This window comes from Ictidomys tridecemlineatus, chromosome 12 (assembly GCF_052094955.1).
Source record: "Ictidomys tridecemlineatus isolate mIctTri1 chromosome 12, mIctTri1.hap1, whole genome shotgun sequence".
NCBI lineage: Eukaryota > Metazoa > Chordata > Mammalia > Rodentia > Sciuridae > Ictidomys > Ictidomys tridecemlineatus.
The window spans coordinates 69,416,133-69,435,794 of record NC_135488.1 but is presented as its reverse complement, the minus strand read 5'-3'; the positions used below and the strand labels follow the sequence as shown (position 1 = coordinate 69,435,794).

The 19,662-nt window shown below is 41.1% G+C and overlaps 1 long non-coding RNA gene across 2 annotated transcripts in view; it reads right to left on the bottom strand.

The window, feature by feature from the left end:
* Positions 1–19,662, bottom strand: part of LOC144369363 (uncharacterized) — a 57,117-nt gene that overhangs the window by 17,946 nt on the left and 19,509 nt on the right. Inside the window, exon 4 of one of the 2 annotated variants that reach the window (XR_013428950.1) lies at positions 11,675–11,779. This is a non-coding gene — a long non-coding RNA (uncharacterized LOC144369363). Of the gene's footprint in view, positions 1–6,197; positions 11,780–19,662 lie in introns of those variants that run through there. The other variant, XR_013428949.1, reaches the window with a different exon arrangement.

The window sequence follows — 19,662 nt, the reverse complement described above, 5'->3', positions numbered from 1 at the left end:
AATTCCTTTCTAAATAAAATTTAATCTGCCTTTCTGTTGCTATAACTGAATACCACAGATTGGGTAACTTATAAAGAATAAGACATATTTAGCTCACAGTTCTGGAGGCTGGGTGAGCCAAGGTCAAGGGCTTATGTCTGGTGGGGATGGGGGCACAGCAGAGCCCTGATTTTGGCACAAGGTATTGCATGATAAGAAGGGCATGAAAGACAAAGCCAGACTGGCTTATAGATAACCTATTAATCCACAAACGGTTATCTGTTTGTGAGAGCAGAGCCCTTTGACCTAACCACCTTTTAGAGTTCTGACCTCTTAATACCTTACAGTGGAGATTAAATTTTGGCATGAGTTTTGGTCAATACAGTCAAACTATAGCAGCACCTTACCTTCTACTTTTAGCATCTTATTCCCTATTGAGGCTATAATATACTCCCCATGTCATAGGAAGACCTAAGGGAACTTACACAGAGCAGAACTTTCTGGACAGCTCCCTGACCTTTAGCCTACACTGGTCCCCTGTTGATGTGCTCAATGTCTGAACACTCAGGGAGGAACTACTCTGCTACTCCCATTCCTTGTTGAGATTCATAGTATTTCCAGTGACTAGAAGCCCAGTTCCTGGCACCCAGCTCCCCTGACCCTAACTCCAACCATCTGGTTTAATATTAAACTATTCTTGGCAATTGAAACATCTACAAAAAAGCAGGAATGCTATTACTTGAGAGCCCATGTGTCTCCTGGAGCCCAAGTCACCATTCTCTTCCCAGGTTTAGGGACCATTTTCCTTTTCCTGGGAGGGAGGAGGTGGAAAAGATTGCTTCTGCCTCTGTCCCTCCAAACACTAAGTAATCTTTCTGCACTGGAGCCATGTCCCTGATTAGTTCATCTTTGTAGTCCATTATCAATTTTATTTTTGGCCAGGATATGTCATCACAGAAATTTAGGACCCTTTTTGTCATATCTTTATTTTGAGAATCACCAACAACCTTAGAGTCTCATTTGGTCTGACCCATGAAAATAAAGATCTAAATCCAAAGAGCAGAAGTTAGCTATCATCCATGGAGAAACAGAACTCCATCTTCCTTCCTTCTTTCTTCTTTTTCTTTTCTTTTTTTTTTTTTTTTTTGTGGTGCTGGGGATTGAACACAGACCCTTGTAAGGCAAGCACTCTATCAACTGAGCTATATCCCTGGCCCAGAACTCCATCTTCTTATTCCTTTCTTTTTTTATTTGTTCTTTTTAGGTATACATGACAGTAGAATGTATTTTGACATATTATATCTACATGGAGCATAATTTATTCTGTTTAGGATCCAATTCTTGTGGTTGTACATGATGTGGAGTTTCACGGGTTGTGTATTCATATATGCATCTTCCTATTCTTTTACTATTGTCTTCCTGTACCCTTCAAGACAACACAATGTTTAATCTCACTGCTATTCTCTGTGAAATATTCTCTGGTTGCCTTTCTCTGCTAGAGAACTTTTTTCTAAACTCATCCATGAACTATGTTGCCTGACTGCCATGTGAATAGGGTGAAAGGGTGAATCTGTGGGAGTCTGAGCCTTTCAAGAAAGGAAATATTTTGCCTGGGATTTTTCTGCAAAAGTCAGCCACCAATAGCTGTGGCCCATATGTAAATCACCTGACTTTCTCCAATATGGTTAAATCTGATTTCTTACTTAGCAGGAGCTTGCTGAAAATTGACAGTGTAGTTGCTAGGTAGAATCCCAATTCTGAAAATTATTTGTAAAAGGTATGCAGTTTTTCTAAAAGGGGTCAAATAAGGCCAGCATGATAGGCATTTGTCTGATAGATTCTGGGATTAATGGACATTTTTGTTTGCTTTGAAGAGGAAAAGGAAGAGAGTAAAGAACTGTGACCCACATCAGAGAGAAGTTCTGCCATTGGTTGTTGCCAAGATGTTTCTGAATTTTTCCATCCATAAAGGAAATGATTAAGGAAATTTATGCAGACTTAGCCATCAGTCCTTTTTAGGTTTATTTCTGCTAGTATTGAATGTCTCTGGAAAGTGATCAGAGAGTTAGTATATTTAAGACTTAGATGTAGCCCTTACTGACAACCTAAATAAGTAAACAATCCCAAAAGAAGAGCAGAACGGGAATTAACCCACATAGACACGGTTTTATAACATCTTTTCTATCATAAACTTTTATAAAGTGTTTAATTTTGGGGTTAGGTATTCTACAGAAAGCTAGAGTAGTCTTTGTTTATACAAGTGGAAGCCCTTCACTCTTCCAAATATTTAAGAAATTCTCGATAAAATTTAACAAAGATATTTATAATATGTAACTAAATAAAAAACATGATATTTTCAAATTCCAAAAATGAAAGGAAAACTCAAAGTCAGAGGTGAATAGAAGTTATGCTGTGTGTAAGGCAAGATGTAAATTTATATCATCTATAAAATGTGAGTACACAAGCGATGATGCTAATGTTAAAAGCTTGTCTCAGTTTTGATGTAAAAAAGAAATTACAGTCAGCCTTTGAATCCATAGATTATGCATCCATGAATTAAACCAGCCAAGGATTAAAAGCATTTGGGAAAAAAAGTAGACATGTGCCTTACTTTGACCAATAAAGGCCCAGGCATATCTTTCAGGAAGGAGAAGGCTGGTGGAATGTATGATGTGTCCAAACATACGGAGAAAAGGTTTAAACAACTGTCAGAGGGTTGGGATTAAATTGGCAATAAATTTATAGAAAACTAAGCAATTGAACAAAGCAAGTATTGATTCCATGGAAAATAAAAATTGCTACAGGAAATGAAAAGTATTCTTTTTTTTAAATATTTTTTTTTTTTTAGTTTTAGTGGGACACAATATCTTTATTTTTATGTGGTGCTGAGGATCGAACCTACGGCCTCACATGTGCATGGCAGGAACCCTTTCACTGAGCCCCAGCCCCAGCCCCTTGAAAAGTATTCTTAGTACTCTTTGTGGCTCAGCAGCCCAAAGTGTTTACATGATCGTAACAATGTGAACACTGACTATTACCTAATAGGTTTAGGATAATGACCATTGGAAGGATAGAGGACAGGGAAGGATGAGTGACTGTGGAAGGGGATGGGAAGGAGACAGAACTAAACCTTATTTTCCATAACATAATATTAGTATAATGCCAACCAAAGTAAACCAGTAAAGAGTTGAGAAACAACTCTACAAATATTATTCAAAGAAATAGCAATAAATCCCAAATAATTAGTTGAAAAAACAGAAGGGAATTTCTTGGGAAGAGAACAGAGGATTCATTGCCTTCTAGGACTGTTTGTCCCTTTAAATGATGAGCATAAAATCAAAACTACTCTAAGATTTCATCTCACTCCAATCAGAATGGCAATTATCAAGAATACAAGCAATATAGAGTGTTGGCGAGGAGGTGGGGGAAAAGGTACACTCATACTGCTGGTGGGATTGCAATTTGGTGCAACCACTATGGAAATCAGTATGGAGGTTCCTCAGAAAGCTTGGAATGAAACCACCATTTGACCCAGTTATCCTGTTCCTCAGCTTATATCCAAAGCATACTACAGTGATGCAGCCACCTCAATGTTTATAGCAGCTCAATTCACAATAGATAAACTATGGAACTAACCTGGATGCCCTTCAACAGATGAATGGATAAAGAAAATATGGTATATATACACAAAGTGTGATATATATACACAATTACTCAGCCTTAAAGAAGAATGAAATAATGGCATTTGTGAGTAAACCAAAGGCCAAATATTTTTTTTTCTGATAAGCAGATGTTGATCCATAATGGGGATGTGGGTAGGGAGAAATGAAGGAATTTTGTATTTTGCAGAGGAGAGTGAGGGGAGGGGAAAGAATATAGGGATGGGAAGGACAGTGGAATGAGATGGACATTATTACCTTATATACATGTATGATTACAATACCCGTGTGAATTCTGCACCATGTACAGCCAGAAGAAGGAAAAGTTGTGCTCCATCTGTGTACAATGTGTCAAAATGTATTCTACTTTCATGTATAACTAATTAGAACAAATTTTAAAATAAAAGAAAAAAATTAAAAATTAAAAAAATAAATGATGAACATATATAACTTTATTTAAAAAAAAAAACAACTGACTGATGAATAATAACAAAATACCAAAAAGAAAGTTTAAACACAGGGGCTTGGAGTGTAGCTCAAGGGTAGAGTGCATGCCAGGCTTGCACTGGGCCCTGGGTTTGATCCCCAGTACTACAAAATAAATAAATACTCTAAAAACAAAAACATAAAAGTCATTGAAATTAAAGCCCAAGAGATAGACTGAATAGATGAATGAACACAGGTCCCTCTGGAGTTTTTTAGTCTAACCTGTAAAGCAGGGAAAATTAGGATCAGATTATATAGAGCAAGGGCTAGGCCAGGAAAGTGAGATGCATTGAGCAGAGCGAGGTGATTTGTAAACCCATCACCACTCTTTCTTCCTATATTTTGGATAAATGCCAAGAGGAAAGAGGGAAGCTAGTGATGCTACCTTCTCTCCATCTCTGGAGGGAGACTTGATTTTTGGTGTCACTCTCTACCCTGTTCCACACCCCAAATAGCCATTAACATTAATGCTGTAAGTATTCTCCATGTATTAATGTATGGTGATGTGCTGTATAACAATGTTTCGGTCAATGATGGACCATATGTATGATGGTGACCCCATAAAGTTATAACAGAGCTGAAAAATTTCTAGTGATAGAAATTGAAGTTGTAATGTCATAGCTTAATGCATTACTCAGGTGTTTTTGATGATGTTGATAAACAAACACACCATAATGCCAGTTGTATAAATATAGCACATATGATTCTATACCATATATGATACTCAATAATGATAATAAACAACTGTGCTCCTTGTTTATGTATTAACTCCATTATACTTTATATTGTTGTTTTAGAGTTAACTTCATATGCAAAAAAAAAGTTTCATGTAAAATAGTATGCCATATTATGCTGGCTGTAGCCTCATGTCTCTTATGTTTATTGTGTTTTGATAAGCTTTTTGCTGCTGTGACCAAAAGACTTGTGAATAATTTTAGAAGAGAAAAAGTTTATTTCAAGGATCATGGTTTAAGAGGTCTCAGTCAATAGACAGCCAGATCCATTCCTTAAGGCTCAAGTGAGGCAAGACATCATGGTGGAAGAGTGTGGTGGAGGAAAACAACTGGGGAAAAGCCACGGGGCGGGGGAGCGAGGGGGAGAGAGAGAGAGAGAGAGAGAGAGAGAGAGAGAGAGAGAGAGAGAGAGAGAGAGAGAGAGAATATCTCTGCTCAATAAGGAAAAAATATAAACCCCAAATACATTCCTACAGGGACCCACCTCCTCTAGCCATACCCCACCTGCCTATAATACCACTCAGTTAATCCCTATCAGGGGATTAATTCACTGATTGGATTGAGGCTCTCATAACTCAATCATTTCATCTCTAAACCTCTTGCATTGTCTCATACATGAGCTTTTTGGGGACACCTCATATCTAAATTGTAACTCTGTGTCTCTTGATTGCATCAAGAGGCCATGTGGAATGATTGACCTATACCACCTACATTAGTATAAGTATACTATGTTGTTCACAAAAATACAAAAGCAATAAACAATGCTTTCCTCAGAATTTTTTTTTGCTTTCTCCATTGTTAAGTGATGCATGATTGCATTAACATGTTATCCTCACAATCATATTATGAGGTATTGTTACTAACCCCATAATTAAAACTGAGGAGCATTGAATTAAGGAATTTGCTTATGGTCACTATAAGCAAATGTGAACCTAGAGCTCACATTCTCAACCACTGTGCTGAGAATCTTGCTGCATGCATACCCCACAATCTGCAATCTTCAGTGAAATAGCAAGGGGTTTATCTTTGAAAATAAGTTAAAAATCCTTCTTATACTATAAATGAGAGTAACCTGAAAGCAGAGTGAATTTGTAAAACAGGGGGATGTGTAATTGTTTATTGATTTTATTTATTTCCTACTTCATTTTCAAAAAATATATGAAGCATCCCCAAAATTGTCACACAGAGTAAGTAAATAAGAACAAAAAATTTTTTTGAACTAGTTTAAAGAAGGCAGATAAATAAATATTCCAACTGAATAAACAATTCAAGTTTTCTGTGTCTGAAAATAAAACCCAAATATGACCTTCTAGGCAATAAGACAAGGAAAGAAATCAAGTCATTGCAAAACTTTTATTTTAGCATAGGAGAGTATATTAATTAGTTTCACATTACTACAATTAAATACTCAAAGCAGATAACTTATAAAGAGAAAAGTTCAAGATCAGTTTACTTTTTGGTGAAGGCAGGAATACATATAGAAGCAAATAGTCATTTGCCAAACAGGAGCAGAGAGAAGGAGGACAGAAGGAGCTAAGTTTGTTCCTTTATAACAATCCTGTCAAGAGAACTCAAGGGATCTTAATGTGAACTTCCTCCCACCTGCCAATGGACCTCCAACTAGACCTTGCCTCCCATAGATTCCATCAACTTCCAACAGCACCACCCTGGGACAAGACTTTAATCACAATATTCCCTTGGGAGAACAGTCAGGCCACATCCAAACCATAGCAGAAAGAGCTGATTGAATGTTTATGTGATATTAAATGCATGATAGAGGAGGAAGAGTAGGTGGAATATCATGTAATTATATATTGAGTCACTGTGATTTTGGAGAAAGTTACCACCTTCATCAATTAGGAAAGTAAATTTGGAAAAGCTTCACATAGTCCCTTTGTCTGCCTTGAAGATGTTTGGCTCCCTTCTTATGCTCATGACATTAAAATCATAGTGCAGATTGCTTTCATAAGTCATGAGAGCCATCCTTACAATGAATCAAGCATCAAGCAATGTGGGACCAAAACAAAATGGAGGTCTAAGCAGGACTCGATCCCAGGCCTGGAAAATTGAAATGTGAATGTGTTTCTTGTAATCACGAGGCTTACGGGCCACCCCCACTTGCTGTGCTGAGGAATTGATCCTGAGTTAAGCTTCTGTGCTCTAAAATCTAGCTGGGATGGAGGCCAGCCGTAGACTGGCAGCCAAGCCTGTGAGACGTCTGAGCTGAGAATAGAGTCCTTAGGGTGCTCCTGAGATCCTGGGTGCTCTTGGAAAGGAGCAGCCACGGAGATGTTTAATAGAAGACAGCCAAGCAGTGAACAGTTAAAATGTTTGCATTCTTTGTCACTTCTGGACCTGATAGTTCAGAACCCTTGGATCCTTTCTTTTCTGGGGGAAATTAGCGTTGTCCCCTATACTCAAGAAGACTTAGAAACCAAGAGTAAATAATCCTTTGAAGTGACCAAGATGGCAACTGACGGGTATGGGATGTGACTGAATCCGCTTTCAGCAGCAGTCATCCATCACACTCTCCCCAGCAGCCACAACTGAAATTTTTAAAGGAGTTGTCTGTACTTGCTTCATGCCCCCTTCATTATTCCAGTGAAATTGTTCTTGGCAGAGTAGCCACTGACCTTCTTGTTGACGTGTGGGCCCATCTTTGGTCTCTTTACAGCTGCAAATTTATCCTTTGGAAGCACTCGCTTCTCTTGACTGTCAAAAGCCCCTGGTACCCTGAGTTTTCAGTTTCTGTCCTCCTGATATGAATTTGATGCTCAAGAACCTTTACAAGGGGGAGGGGAGACAAGGTCTGTTTGGTCACCATTATTTCCTGCAGCACCCAGCAAAACGCCTGATAGGTAGAAGGTGATCAGTAACTATTTTTACAGGAATGAACAAATGTTAAGTTTTGTTCTTATTTATTTATTTATTTAGAATATTATTGAGTTGTTGATGGACCTTTATTTTACTTATTTGTATATGGTGCTGAGAATTGAACCCAGTGCCTCACACATGCTAGACAAGCGCTCCACCACTGAGCTACAACCCCAGCCCTCGTACTTATTTATTTAGAATTACTATCCTTATGGCTTTTTTAAAAGCATGAGAGGTTTTTTTTTTTTTACAGTGTTAGAATATAACTGACAATATAGCAATTTTTAAAAAGAAAAGAAATAATAGAAACCAAACAGAAGAAATAAGATACACACATACCAGCCTTGGTAGTGAATTAGTTACTGCAACTGACCACTAAATTTAATGCTGAATATACTGGTACACAAAGCAAAATGAGAAATACATCGAGTTACATAGTTCTCATTGGCATATAAAAGGAAGCATGCAGGTTTGACTATGGATAAAAGAAGTATTTTTCTGGCACTAAGTGTCAATAAGTGTTAATTCAAAGGCTGACCTTTATACAGAAAAGATATAGATGATAACCTGGGTAGTGTCTTTGTCATTTTAAAAATATAGGGTTGTCTTTCCAATTTGTTCTTTAATTAAGACACTGGGATGATACTAAAAGAAGTATTTCAAGACACACCTTAGCTCTTATTAGGGAAATGAATTAGAATTGGGTAGAATAAACTTCTGGGTACCAGGAACCAGAAGATGCACTAACCTTGTGAATTTAAACACCATGATAGAGCTGGGTATATTGGCACATGCCTGTAATATCAGCAGCTCAGGAGGCTAAGACAGGAGGATCCCAAGTTCAAAGCCAGCTTCAGCAAACACAAGGCACTAAGCAACTCAGGGTGACCCTGTCTCTAAATAAAAATATAAAATAGGGCTGGGGATGTCGCTCAGTGATTGAGTGCCCCTGAATTCAATCCCAATACCCCCCCCCCAAATAATAAAATAAACACATGGCTCTGTACTCTTGCTAGAAACCTAAATTTTAGTGGCAGCTGAGGAGGGCTAGCTGTACTAATCTTCACAGGGGAGCACACACAGACATCCTATTTCTCTTTTCCTTCAAAGATTTAACATGATGAGCTCATAAAAGTTCCAACTTAGAAGGGACAATCTGCCTTCTAACAGTAAACATGTTCTTGGAAGCCTGTTAAAAGTCCCAACAGGAGGCCAGGGAGGATTTCTGCTTGTTCTTCACTCTCCTGCTAGATTCAGGTTACATCAAAAGAACCAAGACAATAGAAACCATTCTAAAAAAACGAAGCTAAAAGAGATGGGAGGTGGTGGTTAGATAGTTCTTAACTGGATTTAAAATTGACACTCTCCAACATCCAGATTAAAAATGAAGTTTAAATGAGAGTTGAGAGGCAAGATTTTCAGTAAGTAGTTTTGGAGAGAGCTGACAGCATGCAGAGAGGCCCCCAGGACCCTCACTCATAAGGGGTGAATGGAGGACGCGTTTCCTTTTCTTTACGATAGAGGAAAACTTGAATGTGCATCACTTTCTGCTTGGAGGCACAGTGGGTTGCATCAGCCTGGAAAAACTAGAAGGGCTGGACAGTGACCTTGATGGCATGGTGAGGAGAGAGAGCTGGGCTGAGAGAGCTGGTGAAGGACAAAGGGACTGTGTGTGCTGTGTGTGGACCTGGATGCTGCCCCACTGAGTCATCAGGGGGAAAACAGACCTCAGCCGAGAGAAGCAGAAATGTCCCTGGATTTCCAGGAATGCAAAGGTTATAGAACATTCCTGGGATAAAGATACATGGACTCTTGTCTGGGACCCACAGAGTCAGAACCCAGTGATGACAAGGGAGAAGGAGTCTCTCAAGAAGCCAGGATTGAAATATCACTCAAGTCCTGAGAAGGCCCATCCTAGAACTTTCCCGCACCTTCCTCCCCAGTTTTCCCTCCAACTCCTCCAATGTGAGGAGGGGTGTATGAAGGTCAGAAGGGTCCAGGAGAAGGGAGAGAGAGGGACTGATCCCCGCTGCTGCATCCCCACCCTGTCCTCCACAGTTGGCCTGAGCTGGAGCAAAGAGGAGCTTCAATTTTAATTCTGGACCACAGTGTTTGTTTTCCACCCGTGTGGACATTGAATTTCGGAATCAAGACTAAATTTCATAACTCAAATGACCCGCAGGACTCTTTTAGCTCAGAGAGACCAGAAAAGTCAGAAGTTCTGCCAGATTTTCCTCTAGGACCAGGGAGGAGTCCGCGGTGCACGTTCAAAGGGATCCTGAAGACAGCAAAGCTTCAGCGTGAGCTGGCACAGCACAGCAGACACGTAAGCAAGTCAGAGCCTGTCTGTCCCTGCCCTTGAGCTGTGACAACTGAGAGTGGAGAGTCCACTGAGGGCAAGCTTGGGGACGGAGTGCCTGCAGTGAAGGGGCCCCTTCCCTGGCGTCAGGGGCAGGAAGCCCAGTCACTCTATGGCACCTGGGAGTCTGGGAGCTAGGGTGACAAATATGGACTAGCTCTTGGCAGGAAGGGGCAGGGTGGAGCCAGCACAGCCTTCAGCAAAGGCATGTGGGGATCAAGGTTAGTCAGCCGGGCCAAGAGGAGGCTCCTCCCTCAGATCATGCCACCAGGCATCCTGGGAAGTTAGCTCAGTGGTGTGGTCCAGCTCAAGGAAGAAAGGTGAGTTCAGGAGGAAGAATTAAAAAGGTGTCATTAGAATCTGCAAGTAGATAGAAAGGCACACGTGATACCTGCCCTCACACAGGCAAGAGTGCTTCCAGCAGTTTAGAAGAAAGGCACAGCTCAGACCCAAATTTTATTTGTAATATTATTATCATCTTAATTATAATTAGAAGCTGCAAGTCAAGTCTTGAAAGACATTTATAGCACATCCTTACTTGTTTAGGTCAGCTTCCCAGAAAGGGGAAAAAATAGACTTGGACATTTAGGCAAGAAATAGATGGGTCCATGTGTCAGGGCTACAGTCTAAAGCACCCCTATTTTAAGGATGTTCTTTGGGGCTCAGGTATATTAAAGCACTAGCTGGAGCCAAAAAGCTCAACATGGTAGAAAATAGGCTTGTTTTTGTAGCTTTGGAGGGCTCCAGGCCAATTGGAAGCTTCCACCCACTGTAAAGTAATGCAACTGGTAAAAGAGCTGGTAAATGATCCGTGACTCAGGGCTGCTGATTGACGTGTCTGCAGAGCGGAAAGAGGGGAGGATACTGAAGAAACACCCAAAGGTTCCTGAATGTCCTAGGGCTTAGTTCTTGAGTTGAGGATAGTTCAGCCTCCCTGACCTTTTACCTCTCATCTTCCACCCCTTTTAGAGGGTGGGAGGCATCAGAGGGGCCCAAGGACCGGGGTGGGGGAGAAGTGCTACCTCTTGTTTGGCTGCTTTGGGGCTCTCTGGTGAAAATCCCATTAGAGCAGGTTAGGGCTGATGGCTGCAATGAGGTTGCTGCTTTGGTGGGTTCCAGTCACCCATGCTGGAATCTGAGCTGTGCCTTTCTTTCAAAGTGCTCAGAGCACTCTGAGCCACATGAGGGCAAGTATCACCCATGCATTTCGACCTACTTGCTTGGTGAACAATCCAGAAACAGCTGTGATTGGCAGAGCTGCTGAAACCAGAGCTTCATGGGTGGAAAGAGTCACACTACAGTGCAGTGCAACTAGGTTTGCAGGCTTCATGATGGATGAAGACAAGTGTTGCACAACAGCTTATGAAAAACTGGTTTTAGAAAAAGTCTGTGTACCTGTGTCATAGTTGATGAGGGTTTATGAAGATGAAGCTGTGGATCATTTTCCTCCTATTCCCAAAATGTAGGCTTCCGAGCTCCCTTGGCTTCTTAGGTCCCCTGTCATGCCTGGTACTGCCCAGTCCCATACTGGGAACCCATTTCTTGATTCCCTTTTCTTCCCATTGCCTACATTCTGAATTTACCTCCTTAGTTCCGTTCCTTGTGGACTCTGGTAGTTTTGAAATCAGCAATGTTATATTAATGTGTTCCCTTCTTCAGGTAACCCTAGGAAGATTCGTGGAGATGACCTGAAAGGAGAATAGTAGACACAGTTGAGGCACCTCCTCAGGCAGTGTGGGAGACAGTTGGTCATCTCTACATCATCAGGGACATATGGAGCTAAAAACATCTCAGAGCAAATAGATTTCCCCTCCAATATTGCTTTGGGTCTCTCTCTCTTTCTTTCTTTATCCTCAGATAAGTTTTCTTCTTTCTAAGACTCTAATCCTGAGATTTGTTATGACTTGCATTTAAAACAAACACAATTTAATTATCCCTCCCTAAGTGCTGTAGCAGTTTTCCCTGGGCAGGAAGAAACCAGGAGTCCATTCCAAAAACTCTAGAAAAGCAAACTCAAGTCTCTCTAGTGATTGCTGTATATTTTTCACTCACAGAATGGTTTGCTGAAATAAAGAGCATTTTGTTACACTTTCTGGGTAGTTCTGTGCAAAAATTTACAGTGTCAAGAGAACACGGTCATTCGAAGCAAACTGTGCAGCTTCTTATCTGTTTCTTCACAGGCGTGAGCCATGGGTTCACGGCAAGCGCGAGCTCCTCCTGCTAAAATGTTCTCCACCCTGCCAGCAGCGAGGACTGCACTGTGAATGTGCAAATCCTTGCTCTGAGCTGCCTAGACCCATGTTTCATAAATGTCATTTCTTGGGATTCTGTTTTATCTGAGAAACGATGTTTCACCAGCAGCCCTGAGACTGGCCTATGATGCCATACACGTTCTGAACCCTATGGGAAGGAGCCCTTTTCCTTATGAGGGACATACTGCTCACTGAGGAGCTTTTTTAGGATAAGGTTAAACTCTCACATCACCCTATAAATCTTAAGAAATGAAAAATAAAATTCAGTACTTTTACAAGCTGCTTGATTCTGTCTTCTTTATAACACTTGATGTAACTACTAATATAAAAGAAAGGTTAAAAGCTCTTTTTGCTTTCTAATGATGATACAACATGGTCTCCACAGACACCAAAATATAGAACTAAAAATGTATTACATGTTTAAAACATGAATTTTTTATATAACAGAATGACAATCCTGTACCTCCCCAATTAATGTCGTCAGATTCAAAGTATTTTTAATCATGCAAAGTTAGTATCAGATAAACCTTAAATATAAAATTCTAAGATGAAATCCTTATTACCTTAAAATGGAAAAAAATTGTTTCAAAATCATTACAATACATTATTTATTTGGCAGGGTTTGCAATAAAAAAGTCAAGCTGGCAGTTAATTTGGTCCCCAATTATTTATTACCTGAAGAAAGGACACAGAGAAATGAAACTCATACAATCTTCAATCAGATACTCTACTGTGTTTTTAAATGAGTTTCATCGAGGTTTATACTCAATACAACTATCATATATGTGTACTTGAATAAAATATAGTCTTCCTACTAAATGCAAGATTTAGTCAAATGTGTGGCATTGATAAGACAGACCATGAATCATGAAACAATGAGGTGCATGTTCATTATAGTTAAAGTTAGGGTTGAGAATGACCTTTTATTGTTCCAATTATAATACTTTCTTGTTTGCCTGGAATCTAAACTGCTAAAAATATCAAGTAACAGAAATGCTTTAGAAACATTCTACTTTTGGTGATCTTATGACAGGACTTATAACTAAGTTGAAAAACAGATGTATGTAACTAACAAAAACAGAAACTTTTATGCTGCATTTTAATAACTGGGTAGCCTCAACCCCAGATATTTGCAAACGGTAATGATTATTATTCCCAAACGTTATTTTCCCAAAGGATCTCAACCTCCAATCTATCCTTAAATTGATTAGAGATGACATGCAGGAGGGTTACCACAGAAATGCCTGTCACCTTTCTGTTACCCCAAGTCCAGCTCCTAAAGTTCCATCACTTGAGCAAATGTAAGCAGAAAATATACTTGGACATTGAGCTCAAGGGTTACTATTAGTAACAACAGTGGCAAGCACCTTTCTATAAGTGTTACACATTCTGCCTTAGGAGCACTGATCCATCTCAAACAGAATTTCCAAGCTCCTGTTCTTTATAATGTCTCCAACTACCAGGCTCCCCAGTCCATCTTGGCCCTCTGATCAAATGCAGATTTTCTTACTCCTCCCAGTGACTGTGTACTCTAGATGTGTGAGGAGTAGTTCTCCTTCAATCTGGGAAAGTTAGAGAACATGTGAAAGAAACATTTGATTTCTTCCCAGCTTGGCTATCAGGATTTTGAGAGGTGGCCAGGAGGAAAGATGGTACCATGGGAACTGTAAAACCAAGTGTCATTTGCCTGGATGATGCAGGCCATACAGATCTCTAGGGTGTTGTGACCCCTTGCCTGCAAGGAAGACGCAACTCGGGAATCTTCTTTTAGCAGTTTATTCAGGCCTTTAATTATGTGTCTCTGGAAGCTTCTCTTTACTATTATTACTATTACTATTATTATTATTACTACTACCATTACTCCTATTTCTATTTCTACTTCTACTTCTCCTCTTACTTCTATTTCTATTTCTACTTCTATTACTTCTCCTTCTACTACTTCTTTTACCCCCTCACCGAGGGCCCCAGCCTTGATAAAGCACATCAAGCCCCAATGCACAACTGCCACGTGGACTTTTCTCATAGGGTGTTTTACAGCTACGTGCCAACTCTCCCAAAACAAGGAGTTGTTTATCACAGGCCATGGCGCTTATCAGCGCCATCTTGTAATGGCGGCCACAGTTCATAGAAACGGCTCACCACACTAGGGTGATGCTTATCCCTAAGATTCAAGTGAGGTGGCAGGAACCCATATACCAACTGTGGTGAAAGCTAGCATGCCCCTCCCCACAAGGTCTCTGGGGACTTTCAAGGGGCTTACATGTCTCCTCGTCACCCTTGCTTGGATTTTCTTGCTTCTAACCCCCTGTTTTGCCTTCTGGGTTTCCTCTGTTCTCCACGCTTTGTCCCATGTTAGATGCTGCCTTCATTTTCTCCAAAGCCCCATCCACAAGGCTGGGGTGTGCAGCAGCCTTTGAACAAGAGAGAGGTCAATGCACAGCTCAGCCCAGGGACATTAGATGCCACTCTTGAGAAAGCCCAGCCATTACAGCTGCCATGAAAAGCTTCCTGCTAGCCTTATCACCCCGTAGGTCCATCTTGATGCCATTTCCTCAGATCCCTCCTTCCTGCTGTAGGGGCTCATCATTTCCCCCAAATCTTAATTTATTTCTTATGGGTACCATCTACCTTTCCACTAAATTTTTTATGCTCCGCTAAATTCACCAGCTCAATCAAAGTGCTTCACTAAGCAGAGACCCTTACTCTCGGCCTCTGCCCTTTAGCTGCCTAAAGCCCTGACAGAAGCTTTAAAGTCACATGATCAAAATCATAATCATAATAGAACATTTGTTTCCCCTGACCTCTGGCAGAGGCAAGGGGGCAGTATATTGGTTAGGCTGGAAGACAGCTGTGGCCCAGAGTCACAGAGGCCCAAAGTAACAGTGGTTGAAATGAAATGGAATTTTTAGTTTCTCTCACATAGAGATGTCAGAGCTAGAACTAGGGCACTGCTCCATGAGGTCATCCTCAGGGATCCGGGTCCCTTTTATGTTATTGCTGTGCTCTCTCTAAGGTGTTGTTTTCATTGCCTGGTTCCAGATGGCTCACAACCACATCCTGGTCCAGCCAGCAAAAAAGAAATAAAAGGCCATGGAGTGGGCAGGACCCTTCCCTTGAGGGCATAACCTGGAAGTCAACCTCCATCACTTAACCTCATATCTGTGGGCCAAAACGTATCACATGCCTACAAGAGTCACTGTGGGAAACCGTCTTTATTTTAGGTGACCATGTGTCTAGCTAAAAATTGTAACTACTATAAAAATGCCCCATCCGGGGTTGGGTGTGTAGCTTAATAGAGCATTTGCCTAGCATGCACAAGATCCTGGGTTTAATTCCTAGCACTAGGGGGAAAAAAAACAAAAAAACCTCACTATGGAATATAGTAGCTTCTAGTCACATGTGGCTATTTAAATTTAAATGAATTACATAAAATTTAAAATTCAGTTTCTCAGTCAGACTAGTCACATTTTGAGTGCTCAATAGCCTCACATGATTCCTGGTGCCATATTGGACAGCGTTGCTATAGAACATTTTCATCATTGTAGAAAGTTCTACTGGGCAGTGCTGCTTTAGAAAAAAAGAGTGAAATACTGGTCACGTACTCATGTGAGAATTTGAGAATAGTTACAGTCATTGTCACAGGCAATATAAAGATTCATTCTTCTCCCTTCAAGTGTGTGTCTCTTGGAGTCGTGGACTTTCTCCATCCTCCAGTGTGATCTCTGGGCTGTAGCTGCTCCCTTGTTTGAGCATCCCCTGCAGCTGTTCTACAGCCAGTTATCGTGGGCAAAGGATCCAACACATGCCTGGCACATACCAGACAGTCAGTCATTGCCCCTCTTGCCCCGGGAATATACTCGTAGCTCCTCCCTTTTACAGGACTTAGTTAGAGAGACCTGCATCACCTCCCTGAGGATGAGTCATTATTAATGACCTTCATCACAGAAGAGTGACTAAGGAGACTCAGCCTTTCCAAGGGGAGAGAGGTGTACGTGGGATGGAATCCCATTTCTTGATCTTTCAGTAAGTGTCTGCTTTGATGCAATGGAGAGTCTGACAGTGAAAAATGAGCTCCTCTCATGCCTTTTAAAGAGTTCGGGAAAGAAAATGATCACATTCCCTTGCAGAAGCAAGGAGGCTGTTCTCTCCCACTAACCCAGTTCTCCACCTGCAGGTGTGGTAGTCCTGGACCACATGAGAATCCACAGCAGCTCTTGATTCTGAATAACTGTTGGACCTTGGGAGTCAGAACACTTTGTCTCCTTGACCTTTGGCTTCCTGGCTCCTCGTGCGTGGCTTTAGATCCCCCTCTCTGGTGATGAGGAACTTACATCCAGTTACATTCCGGAGCCCCTTGATGGTGAAGGTTGGAGGTGGTAAGAGAAGGGAAAGAATCCAAAAGTTTCAACATTAGTCCCTCAAGGGAGAACATCTGTGTTTGGGCTCTTGGGCAAGAGGTGAAAAGTATGTGTTGCAAATACTTAAACGTTATGAAGTCACATACCCGTTTGGGAGTTTGGGAATAGCTACAAACTATACTACAGATTATACTACAGACTATACTGTCTCACCAGAAGAAAGAAATGCATGTACACACCAAAAAATGTGAACATCCCAGAAGGCTCATGGATATACTTAGTTATGTTACTATTTGGCTCCGTGTTCCAAACAGTTATTGTGGTTTCTTAAAGTTTCGTGAGAGAACATGATCAGGCTTAAAGGAGTTCTCCAGGATCCTAAGCCTGTTAAGGGCCAGAGCTTAACAGAGGCCCATCATGAATAGATGCCACTGTGTGTAGGCTCCATTCTGATTTCTGTGTTTCTGCAGATGGGAGGAACCTCTTCTCAAGGTTACATCTCAGGGATGAAAACAACCATATTTACTACAGTCAAGATAATCATACCTGAAGGTTCAAAAATCACTCAGGAGCAAAAAATTTACTCAGATTTGAAGACAGGGAAATGAAAATGCATGAGAAATGAGAATGCACCAGGATCCATGACCCAAACTTACTAAAGGGAAAATAACAGCCCTAATTTGAAGTCTCCTTGGGGAAGAGAGGGCTTTTCGACGTTATGAGAGCGGAAGATTATTGCATGGTTGACGAGGGGGCTCCCTGAGGTTTCTTGGCTCCAGTGCAGGGAGTGAGTGTGAGCACAGAGTGGTGTGAACTGTGGCGTGAAGCGTGGAGCAGGCTGCAAAAGCAGTGACTGCATCATCATGACAAGTGCCTTGTCACCTGGGGCTGCCATTTATGGTATTTTTAGCTTTTCTTGCTTTTCCAGAGCTCTAGCTCTTGGGCCAGCTGGTGTTCACAGTTTTGTAGTATCTCTGTCCCCTTAAATCAGTGGTTCTCATCTCTGGCTGCACATTAGAGCCATCTGGAGACTTTAAAAATACTGCTGCCTGGACCCGCCACTTGATTGGTCTGGAGGGGACCCAGGATTCCCTGGCAATGAAAGCTCCCCAGGTGATTCTAGTGCACAGCTGGGGCCGCCCCTCTTATAAAATGTTGCTGGAAACTATTGCAGGTATTCTTGGGATCTGTGGAGAATAATTTAAATACTTAATAATTAGAGGGAAGCCAAAGGCCTAAGAATTAGGAAAATTGCTATCAAAGAAGGTTGACTAGGAAAATGGGTTTGTGGGTCTGATGTTGTCCTCCTTTCGGTCATTAACTAACACTCTGATCTGCTTCATTAATGAAACTGAACTCCTATTAAATACTTAGTAAAATGGGAGTTTCCAGAGAGAATTAATCAAGAATGATCTTCATGATATTCCAATTAGGTGATGGGTTAAACAATGCATGATGTAAAAATTCAGAGATAAAAAAGACTGAGGGAGATCCAAGGAAAGGGTGGGTTGCTGGCAGTATAGAGGTTGGCATTACCACTATGCATATTGTTTGGTGATGAAACTACGTGATTTTGCACTTTGATAGAGTTTACTACTGTTCCAATGAGATGTAAGTTAAGTGACACCTTTCTTTTGACTTGATGATTCAAGTCCAGGAAAGCAGACAGAGGGTTAAGGGTGACCCTGGAGATTATTTGGTCACATGCTCAGAGCAGTTGATGAGATGGAAGTCTGAGCTTGGGATCTCCAGAAGCATGCTCCACAACAAGGGTTCAAGAGCAAGTAGTTCATTTGGAAGGTGATCACAGGAAACACGGGAAGGAGACAAGAAAGGAAATAAGTCAACAAAGGGTATATTATCAAACAGTTGCCACTGAGGACAGACCTTACAGTCACCCTAACTGAGATGTGAGGAAACAGGTCCAGCTACAGGTCCACAAAACAGCAGGATTGAGGGCTGCTTCCAGGGCATTAACCCTTCTGTTTTAGCTGCCAAACCTAATGTGCTCCTCACATAAAGATTAAGGTTCAAAGAAAGAGTATCAGGTGTATGGAATAAGCTGCCTTTGGAGTATAAAAGGGAAAGTGCAGGGAATAGAGGAAAGACACCAACAGTGTCTGCCCAGAGGATGAATCCATCCATCCATCAGGATAATTATCAAGTGGCATCACATATAATTCAGAATAAAGGCTGGTCACATGCTTGCAAAAACTTTTACAGATTCCTGTACAGTGGCCCTACAGAGAAAAACCCAGAGTAATGTCGATTCTCACATTTTTTTTTTCACCTGCCTGTGAATCTCCCAGCCCATCCTGCCTTTAAATTTAGGAGGAAATGTCTTCTTGGACTCTCCGTAAATTTATCTTCCATTTATCTACCATTTTCCAGTCCCACCTCAAAGTTCAAAATTCAGTTACAGGTTGGCAGGTGGGACCCCATTGGGTCTGACCCACCAGAGGTAAAAGGAGAAAATTCACTGAAATGTGGTTAGATTCATTGTCTGTCCTAGTGCCCCGAGTCTCCTGACATTCTCACTATTATGAAGTCCAATGTCCCTGTTACTGGAGTCCTCAGCTGGGTCCTCTGCAACCAGTCAAAAGTATGTACTCTCTAACAGCTTATTCTAATAATCAAATGCATATTCCAATAGTCAAAGAGATTCTCCCCAGAGAGAAGCCAGAGTTGGGACAGAATCTGGGGTGCTGTGGTTTGATTATCCTTTCCCAAGCTTATGTATGTTATTTAACGGCCACTGTAACAGTATTTAGAGGTGGGCCTTTAAGAGGTGATTAGACAATGAGGGTTCTGGGTTAGTGTTGTTATCACTGGAGTGGGTTAGTTATTGTGGGAGTAGATTCCTTATAAAAGTTTGGACCCCTTATGTCTCTCTCACCCTCTCTTTGCCCTTCCAACATGAGATGACCCAGCAAGAAAGCTCTCACCAGATACAAGTCCCTA